At 48.9% G+C, this 9,870-nt stretch overlaps 1 protein-coding gene across 2 annotated transcripts in view; it reads left to right on the top strand.

The window, feature by feature from the left end:
• The first annotated feature begins 5,151 nt into the window (after positions 1–5,151).
• KATNA1 (katanin catalytic subunit A1) overlaps positions 5,152–9,870 on the top strand; it is a 438,379-nt gene continuing 433,660 nt past the window's right edge. For both annotated transcript variants that reach the window (XM_069607673.1, XM_069607672.1), the window contains exon 1: positions 5,152–5,282. The gene's annotated coding sequence lies outside the window, so the exon portion shown is untranslated. The remainder of the gene's footprint in view (positions 5,283–9,870) is intronic.

Raw genomic sequence — 9,870 nt, 5'->3', positions numbered from 1 at the left:
GTGTAAGGGGGTGCTGTATGGAGTGCCAGTGTCTGTGAATATGTCTAAGGTGGAAAAGGAATTGGCGGATGTGGGGGTGGTGGAAGCATGGAGGTTGGGGAGGAGAGATGCACTTGGGGATGTGGTATCTACGACTGTGGCAGTGAGGTTTGCGAGGACGGAGTGTCCAGAAGTGGTGGAGTTGGGATATCAGAGGTTCCGTGTGAAAGTTTATGTAGCATTGCCCTTGAGATGTTATAAATGTCAACAGTATGGACATGTGGCGAGAGTATGCAGGAATGAGAGACACTGTGGGAGGTGTGGTGGAGATCATGATATTAAGGAATGCAAGGTGGAGACCCCGGAGAAGTGTGTGAATTGTGGGTGTGGGGGGGCATTCTACCGTGTATAGGGGGTGTGAGAGTCACAGGGTGGCGAGAGAGGTAGTGCAGGTGAGGGCGGCGGAAGGTTTGTCTTATGTGGAGGCTGTAGCAAGGGTGAAACCGGCACGGGTAGTGAGTGAGGTGAGTGCGAAAGAGCCGGTGGTGGATGAGGCTGTGGGAAGGAAGAAAGTGGTGGGTGAAATGAAAGGCGTAGAAATGGTGATTGTCCCGAAAACTGAGTTTATGTGCTTCATAGTGAGTGTGCTAGAGCTGGTCCAGGGGAATGTGTCTATCAGTGTGTCGGATCTTACGAAAGGAGTGGTGGAAGCAGGGAGGAGGTTTTTGAGTGTTGTGGATGTGGCGGAACAGGATGTGTTTAGGATGGTTGCTAAAGTGCGGAAGCAGAGTGGGGTACCGGCATGAGGATTTTGCAGTGGAATGCGAGGAGTTTGTTGAGGAATGGTCAGGAGTTGAAAGCGGTGTTGTGTGGAGAATTGAGTGTTGATGTGGTTTGTATTCAGGAGACATGGCTGAGGGATGATCTGAGGTTTGTGATTCCGGGTTTTGAGTTGTTCCGTAAGGATAGGCTGGTGGGGAGAGGGGGGGGGCGTGGCTTTGGCAGTTCGGAAGGGGTTGATTGCGAGGGAGATTGTGGTGGATGGAGAAGTAGAAGCAATTGGGGCGGGGATTCGGGTAGGAGGGTCGAAGTATTGGTATTGAATTATTATAATCCGCGTGAGGTGGTGGAGGTGGGCGTGTTGTCTAGAGTGATTAGGGGACATGTGGGACCTTGTGTTTTGTGTGGCGATTTTAATAGTGCGTTGTGGGGTAGTGACCGGACAGATGCGAATGGAGAACTGTTGGAGGACATGGCGGATGAATTGAGTCTGTTTTTGCTGAATGATGGTTCAGGTACACGGTTGGATGTGAGGACTGGGAAGTTGTCATGTTTGGATTTAACCTGGGTGTCTGCTGCGATTGCGGGTGAATGTGATTGGGAGGTGTGTGAGGATGGGGATATAGGGAGCAACCCCTCTGGTATTTTGGTGACTGTGAGGGGAGAGGTAGGGATCAGGCCACGGATGTCTGGGAGTCGGTTGAAGTTTAGGAAGGCTGATTGGGAGGTGTATAAGGGAGTGTGTCGGGAATCGATTGTTCCTCGGGGTAGGGATCGGGGGGTGGATGAATGGAATGAGCATCTGGTGCAGGGAATGAGAGCAGCGTCTGTGGCGGCAGTTCCAGATATTGAGAAGGGGAAGGGTGGGAAGGTCGAGGTTCCTTGGTGGTCGGTGGAATGTTCGAGGGCTTTGGCGGCGCGTAAGAAGTCTAGGGCCAGGGCGGTGAGATCGGGAATGTTGGTGGATTTGGTGGCATATAAGAAGGCTAAGGCGGTGGTGCAGAGGGTGATTAGGGAAAGGAAGCGTGGGTATTGGAGGGGCTACTGTGGGTCCCTGGGGAGTGATTCTGGTGTGGGTGAGGTTTGGAAACAGTTCAAGCGGATGTCCGGATTGATGAGGCCGCAGGGTAGCATGTCAGTGTTGTTGAAAGGGAAAGAGGTGGTCAGTGAGGATGGGGAGAAGGCGAATTTGTTGGGGGAGTATTTTGCGGGAGTGCACAGTTCAGGGAACTTCCCAGAAGCGGTGAGGCTAGGTATGGGTGTGGAGGAGATGCGAGAGTTGTTGGCGGATGTTGTGCCTTGGGAGGAACGGTATGAGGTTCTGTTTTCTATGGTAGAGTTGGATGGGCGATTCGAAAGGGGAAGTCATGTATGTATTTTTGGAGAAGATGCCAGTGGAATGTAAGTTGGAGGTATTGGCACTGTTTAATGAGATCTGGAAGAGTGGAGTTTTGGCGAAGTTGTGGAAGAGAGCGATTGTGGTGGCAATTTTGAAGATGTGGCAAGGTTCCTACGGAGTGTAAGTCGTATAGGCTGATTGCGTTGACTGTTGTGCTGTGTAAGGTTATGGAACGGATGGTGGTTGAGCGATTGGGGTTTTATTTGGAGTCGAATGGGTGTTTGAGTGATTTTCAGAGTGGGTTCAGGAGGAATCGTTCGGTGGCTGACCCGTTAGTGAGGTTGGTGACTGGTGTGGAGGAGGCATTGTGTGATGGGGAGTTGGTGGGAGCGTTCTTTTTGGATTTGGAGAAGGCGTATGATATGGTGTGGAAGAATGGGTTGTTGGTGAGACTGTTGGAGATGGGTGTGAAAGGGAGGATGTTTCGGTGGATTAGGGCATTTTTGGCTGATAGGACCTTTCAGGTGAGAGTGAGGGGGGTGCTGTCTGAGGTTTAGAAGATGGAGAATGGGACGCTGCAGGGGAGTGTGATTAGTGCAATGCTGTTTAATGCGATGGTGGATGGGTTGATTCGGGCTTTGGCAGGAATCGGATGTCAGGTGGATTTCTTCGAAGATGATGGTGTGGTATGGGTAAGAGGGCGGAGTTTGTTGTTGGTGCAGAGTCGGCTGCAAGCTGCGATTGGGCGTATGGAGGAGTGGTGTGGGAAATGGGGCTTTTCGGTGTCTGTGGATAAAAGTGTGAGTATGGTTTTCTCGAGGAAAAGGGTGCAGCAGGAGTTGGAATTGGTTTTGAAAGGTGTGAGGGTGAAGAGCGTAGAAGAGTTTCGGTACTTGGAGGTGATTTTGGATAGGAAGTTGAACTGGAATTTGCAGGTGGATGGTGTGGTGGATAAGTGTAAACGTAGGTTGAATTTGTTGCGGGCGGTGTCTGGGAAAGAATGGGGTGCGCAACAGAAGTGTTTACGAATGTTGTATAAGGGGTTGATTTTGAGTGTGATGGATTTTGGATGTCAGGTGGCAGTCGGTTTCACAGCGAGTCAGAAGTTGCGGTTGGATAGGGTGCAGGCGAGGGTATTGAGGGTGTGTTCGGGTGTGATGAGGTCCTCTCCAGTGAATGCGGTACAGGTCCTTGTGGGGGAGATGCCGTTGGGGTTGAGGAGGGATGCGTTGAATATGAGGTGGTGGGTGAAGTGCAGTGCGAAGAGTGTGGCTCATCCGGTGCGTGAATGTTTGAAGTATAATTGGAGGTTTGACTACTACAGGGACCGGTGGAGGAGGAAGGGGGGCACTTTGGGGTTTCACATGTGGGAGAAGGGGGTGCAGTGGGGTGTGGGCGAGTTGTTGGCTGTGACGGACACGGATTTGATGAGATGGCCGAAGTGGATGATGGGGTCTCCAAAGGTGTGTTTGGAGTTGGCGAATGTGGTGTCGAAGAAGCGGGGTTTGCGGGGTGAGATCAAGGTTTTGGGTCAGGCGTATGTGGCTGGGAAGGAAGGATGTAAGGTGTTCACGGATGGTTCGAAAGGTCCTGTGTCTGGGAGAGTGGGTATGGCATATTATCTGGAAAGCACTGGGGAGTATAAAGTGGGGCGACTGACGAATGATGTGTCTATTTGTACGGCTGAGTTGGTGGCGATTGCATTGGCGATTGATAGGGTGTGCGAGTTGGGGTATGTGAAAGTGGTGGTGTTCTCAGATTCATTGAGTGGGTTGCCGGCGATAGTGGCAGGGGATGGTGATAGGAAGGATGTGATTTTGGACATCAGGAGGAAGATTGATCGGTTTGTGCGTGGGGGAATGGATTTGGATTTGGCGTGGGTCCCCAGTCACAGTGGCATTTTGGGTAATGAGTTGGTGGATCTGGCGGCGGGTGAAGGTATGAGGAGGGGAGCGGTTGATGTGAGGTTGCCTTTGAGTGTGGATGAGGTGAAGGCTGTGGTGGTGAGACGGGTCATGGATGAGTGGCAGGAGAGGTGGGGGAGTGGGGTGAAGGGCAGGTGGATGTTTGGTGTCCGTGGGAAAGTGTCGGTGAAGGTGGATGCGGGGAGTCTGGAATGGAGGAGGGGGGAGGAGGTTATGCTGCATCGGTTGAGAATAGGACATGTGGGGCTGAATGACTGTCTATATCGAGTGGGGAAGCGTGAGTCGAGGGACTGTGCAGTATGTGGGGTGCCTGAGACTGTGGGACATTTTCTGCTTAGGTGTGAGAGACATGTTGAGGAGAGAGAATTGATGAGAGTTCGGATGTCTGCGCTGGGTGTGGCTGAGCTGAGTGGGAAGGCTTTGCTGGGTGGTGACAGGGTGAGAGGCAGGAGGAGGAGCAGTGTGTTGTTGGATTTTGTGAGGCAGACGGGGCGGTGGGAGGAGTTATGAGATTGTGAGGGCAATGTGTATGAATGGTGGGGGTAGGTGCACATCATCCTATTGGATGGGGAACTGCGTGGGTCCGCCCACACATTCAGTAATTTAGAAGAAGAAATTTTGAGGAATTAAACGTCCCAGAAGTCCAAGCAAAACCAGCACTGTGAGGGCTCATCAGCATGCCATAGCTAGAGAAACGTGCGTGTATTATTCTTTATTGCCATGGAACGTTTAGAAAGTGAGATTTGATTATCAGATCTCACTTTCAGAAACATAAATTTACACGTATCATTTATCAAACTAATTAAAAGCTCAGGCTTTCCCGCCTTCAAAAGAAGCACGCATTATATCACCCGCCGATGTTGCTCCATTAGTTCATCTTTCTAAAACAATGCTTGAAGAGTTTACTATATAAAGAGAACAAAACGGGTAGGACTCTCTATTAAAATGTAAGCGCTGTCACAGTCAGAGATCGAGGAGGTGTGATTTCTTACTGATGACTCATTGACAGCACCGCAGGAAAACAACTTATCCGCTTACTCCTTAGCCTGACCCTAAGATGTCCGCCTCCGAGTGACTGGCGCCTGAGCACTGTCTGTCTGTGAGGTATGGGCTCGGGCCGCAGTAGCGTAACGCAGGAAGTGACGCGGGGGATTTGAAAGTTTTGGAAGTAGTAGACACAGAGGGGGCGGTGGCTGCACTGGCCGCACGAGAGAGGTGGAGTCCTGAGCAGAGGAGGAAGAGAGCCAGCAGCAAGACAGGTGAGAGGGGAGGGATACAAACGGGGGTTGTCCCTGGGGACCAGGCCTCCCGCCCCAGTGAACCCGCCTCCACACAGATAGTATGCTTCCTCTAGCCCCTAAAAAAGTGATGCACCTGCACAAAAGTGTCAGATTAGTAGAGGCGTAATGGGGATTCGACCTGCGCCAATGGACGTACATTATGTTTTCGGGAAGTAGAAACAACATTATTTCAGAATATTAGTCTAATAGGCACTGATACGTTTAGATAATAGTTAATGTTTATAGACACATTGCTTCCCAGCGATGGTGGTGTGTTATAGATTATCGTGGGTATTATCTTATTGCTTTAAAGTGTGACTGAGACCATGTGAATGTACCAAGTTCGCTGGCCGCTGTCGGCGCTTCGGTGGTTCAGTAAGCTCGCCTTGGAGGAGTGTGATCATTGTACTTGCTGGTTTTTAATGAGCGTCGTGTTTGCGAAGGTCTGAAAGGCACCCGTACGCAGAACCGCCAACAGCGCTTCCTGCTTTGCTCATTCTAAATGTCTAGTACCTCGATCCAGATATCTCACAAAGGTTGCTTTTATAAAGGGCACACACTGCAGGTGGACCCTGCTCATTGCTCAAACCTTTTAATTTCAAGTGATAAATTACTTTTCTACTAATACACTACACTATAATCCATAGGTACGATCGGGATGTAACAAATACTACTAACGAGAAATACTACTCCTGTAATGTGGGATTAGAAAACCACGACCATATCGTTCACTGTGGTCTACTGACCACATCTGCCCACCCAGCCTCAAGAATCTGTACACGCTGAATAAGGACAGGGCTCCAATTAATACGCAGGCATTATCACGCCCTAAAGAGCCCGACTGCTCCCTTTTATATTGTCCCTGCCTTTTTTGTTCTTTTTCTTTCAAGGGATGGAAAGGGAGTTACCCAGGAAATCTTCCTACAAACCGGCCACAGCATGCATTACATTGGCTCAAAAAGGAGAGCAGGGTTTGAAATTGAGGGGAGCTGGGAGCTATTTATCTCCTGCGTATAGACGAAGATCCTGTTTAGTCTGCCACCACCAGTGATCAGGAGCTCCTTTTGTCTCCCCAGGCCAACTGATTATGAACAAACACAACTACGCACATTTAACTCTGTGCATTGGGGACCATCCATAAATACATTTTAGGAAACGTGTTTACAACATTTAAAGAAAAAGGGGTAATAAATGATGGACAAAATGATGTTTCCATCTTATGTGGAAGTTAGATTTGCGGGGACGCAATGCACTAGCTAGGACTGGGCGATATGGACCAAAAGTCATATCTCAATATTTTTGGGCTCAATGGCGATATACAATATATATCGCATTATTCTTTGTGTGTGTTAAATGCTCAGTTGTAAGAGACAAATTACATGTGAGATGCCACAATCACCTTTATTTATAAGACATTGATTGAAATAAATTGCAAATACAGGGTTCCTCTTCCTGTTTGAGAATACACACCGCTGTTTAAATATCAAAATGTAAATAAAAATTATAGTACATGTAGTAATGTGTGTGTATCGGCCTGCGGAAGCGGCCGTGTAGTTATGGTTAAGTTGTTAAACCTATAGGAAGACCACTTTTTGGGCATCTTATAATTTAGCTCCCCCTGGAGGAATCCTCACCAAAGTTTGCAGAAGAAGTATATGGCACGCTCTGAATTTTTATTTTTTTTTAGCAAGTTTGGTGAGGTTTCGTGCAGGGGGGCAAAGTTATAAGGGGGGATCCTAATTTTCTTTTTTTCCCCCCATAGACTGAATGGGCAAAAACTTTGCGCACAGCTACAGCCCAAAGTGCTGGATGGATTTTAACTAAATTTGCAGCGGGGGCTTGGTTCCGAAAGCATGCTTTTGTGTGTTTGGTGGAAATCTGAGCAGTACGTTTTTTTGGAAAGAACTGAAATGTACGTCTCCAAAAATTAATGATATCTGGCTGCGTGGAGCAATTTCCCTGTTCGCTCCGCGGACAAAAGTCTCATTGGCTTGCAGTACGCTGTGATGTCAGCGAACATTGGGCGCTGCCGGTGGTTGGCTGGAGGAAAGTGTGCTGTGCGTCAACATTTTTGGGAAACTCTGCCATGGTGTATCGGAGGACAGTGCAGCGCTGAAAGTGCGTGGCAAACATACTTTACGCCAGGTGGTGGTGGGAAGAAGGCATGGAAAGGGTGGGAGAGTGAGAAGGGCTTGAGATATGACATTAGGTGGAATAAGACAGTGGTGTGCCTGCAGTATCCGTGCGTACTGTGCCAATTCGCGTATCCCTCCACAGGCGACTACCATGTGTGGCGAATGCAGCCAGCGTTCGTTACGGTATGATAGCTCGTGCGGCGACCACTTACCGTGCTGCCGGGTGGCAGCTCAATTGCAGAAGGGGAGTGCATTGCACATGGCATGAACATTGAAACATAGCATGTACAACGGTGTGTTGCGTGTGGTAAGCCCGTAGCCCTTTCGATGCATGGGTGGAGGTCTTGCACCAACTATGTGCCATTGTTGCAAGTAAGTTTATCATTGTCACCTTCTGTTTGTGATTCGTCAGCATTGCATGCATTGTTGGTTCCGTGGGTGTGGTGATTGTTAGCACATCCTACAGTGTTTACTCCATGGCTGCAGGTAATAGTGAACAGTCCTGCAGTGTGTGCACTGGGTGAAGTGTTGGAATACTGTCACTATAGAAAAGGGTAGGGTTGAAGTGGATCTTCTATGTGCTTGGATACTGCAGTGTGTGAACTGGGTGCAATGTTCAAATAGTGTGTGCCTACAAGTGGATAGGGTTGAACTGCATATTTCGTAGGCTTGGGTAATGTCCATTGCATGGAGTGCTAACTACTGTACTGCACTATGAAGTATTGGTTTTGTGCACTGAATAGAGTGCTGGGAGCAGGGCCACTGTTGCAAACAATTGTTTGGTTCGGTTGGCAGTAACACCATACTATGTGAATGAAAGTGTTTAGAGATTCTGCTAACTGTTGCATGTTACCATGCATAGCTGTGTTACAGTGCAGAGATTGGGTAGAAGTGCCGATGGCTGTGGTACGTGTGTGGATTTTGGTACTTGGTCACATGTTGGCATGCATGGCTGCATTACGTTGCAGTGGGTGTGGGCAAGGCCTTGACTATTGGGTGCATGGCCGCATGCACGTAGGCCATGCACTCAAGAGCCAAGACCTTGACCACACCCACCTCAGCAATGCAGTTTTGACTGCATCTCTCAGAGGGTGGTCAGCTTTACAGAATGGTTGTGGAGCACATTTTGCACTTGATAGAGCATCAGAAGTGAGCTGACATGCATATATTTAGTTGGTTCATGGGGGTGGTCATTGTTAGAACATTCTACAGTTTTCGGTGTATGGCTGGAGATTGTGCAGTGTGCCCACTGGGTGCAGTGTTGGAATACTGTCAGTATAGAAGAGGGTAGGGTTGAAGTGGATCTTCTATGTGCTTGGATACTCTGCTTTGTGCAGCTTCCTGGGAGTAGGCCCAATGTTGTGAAGATTTATGTTGTGAAGATTTTGTAGTTTGGTTGGCAGTGACACAATACTTTATGAATGTAAGTGGGTAGAGGTGGCGGAGGCAGTGGTATGTTTGTGGATTCTGCTAACTGCTACATGTTCCCATGCATCCCTGTGTTATGGTGCAGGGGTTGGTTAGAAGTGCTGCTGGCTATGTTACATTTGTGGATTGGGGTATCTGGCCACATGTTTGCATGGATGGCTCGATTATGTTGTGCTGGGTGTGGGAAAGCACTAGACTTGTGTGCATTGCCAAAGTCGTGATGAATGCCGCTCTGGATGACTTTGGATGCTGAAATTGTGGATTCTTTTCCAGAACTTTGTACTAGAGGTGCTTTGGAAGCACACAAGACGTGCACTCGGAGTGTTGAACGTTAAATATGGAGTGCTGTACAGAAATGATGGTGTTGGATGCAGAGGTCTGTGAAGTGATTGCTGCAGGCGTGTGTGAATATTTCACAGTACTCAATGAGGGAGTGCTGGAAAAAGAACAGTGGAAAGGGGAGGAGGACTGTCCCTGCCTTACTGGGGCGCGGCCCTCGCTGTAGCTGGGAAAGCGCACGTGCCACATTCTGCCATTCTGAGCATGGTGGGCATGGCAATGGAACTGTGGGGATTATCGAATCGGGTGTTAATGGTGTGGTTCACAGGAAGGGGCGGTGCTATTTTTTTCCCAATACACTGTGGAAGGAGGTTGGTAGAGATGGAGAGACTCACAGTGCTGATCGTGGGTGATACCTTTGTGCAAGATCTGCACAAATATGCCGTCCAAAGAGACGTTGCTGCTAATTTCAGTGGACGCTGTCTCTATCCGTGCAGTTTCGGCGGGATGGTTCGCCTTTGCAGATATGTGGCCTCTGTCGCTACTGTTCAAGTTGTCATGGTGCATTATGGAGGTATGCATTTCGGTTATATGTCGTGTGGACGTTTGCTGCATCACCCGAAGAAGTTGATGAATGCAGGGATGCAGATTTTTCCCACTGCCAAGGTCGTTTACTCATGCATTCCACCAAGAGGACTATGGAACCATGCCAGTGTAATTTGTCC

Source organism: Ambystoma mexicanum, chromosome 4q, assembly GCF_040938575.1.
Source record: "Ambystoma mexicanum isolate Mex_15411 chromosome 4q, UKY_AmexF1_1, whole genome shotgun sequence".
NCBI classification, from domain to species: domain Eukaryota; kingdom Metazoa; phylum Chordata; class Amphibia; order Caudata; family Ambystomatidae; genus Ambystoma; species Ambystoma mexicanum.
This window is presented reverse-complemented; position numbering and strand designations above follow the sequence as displayed.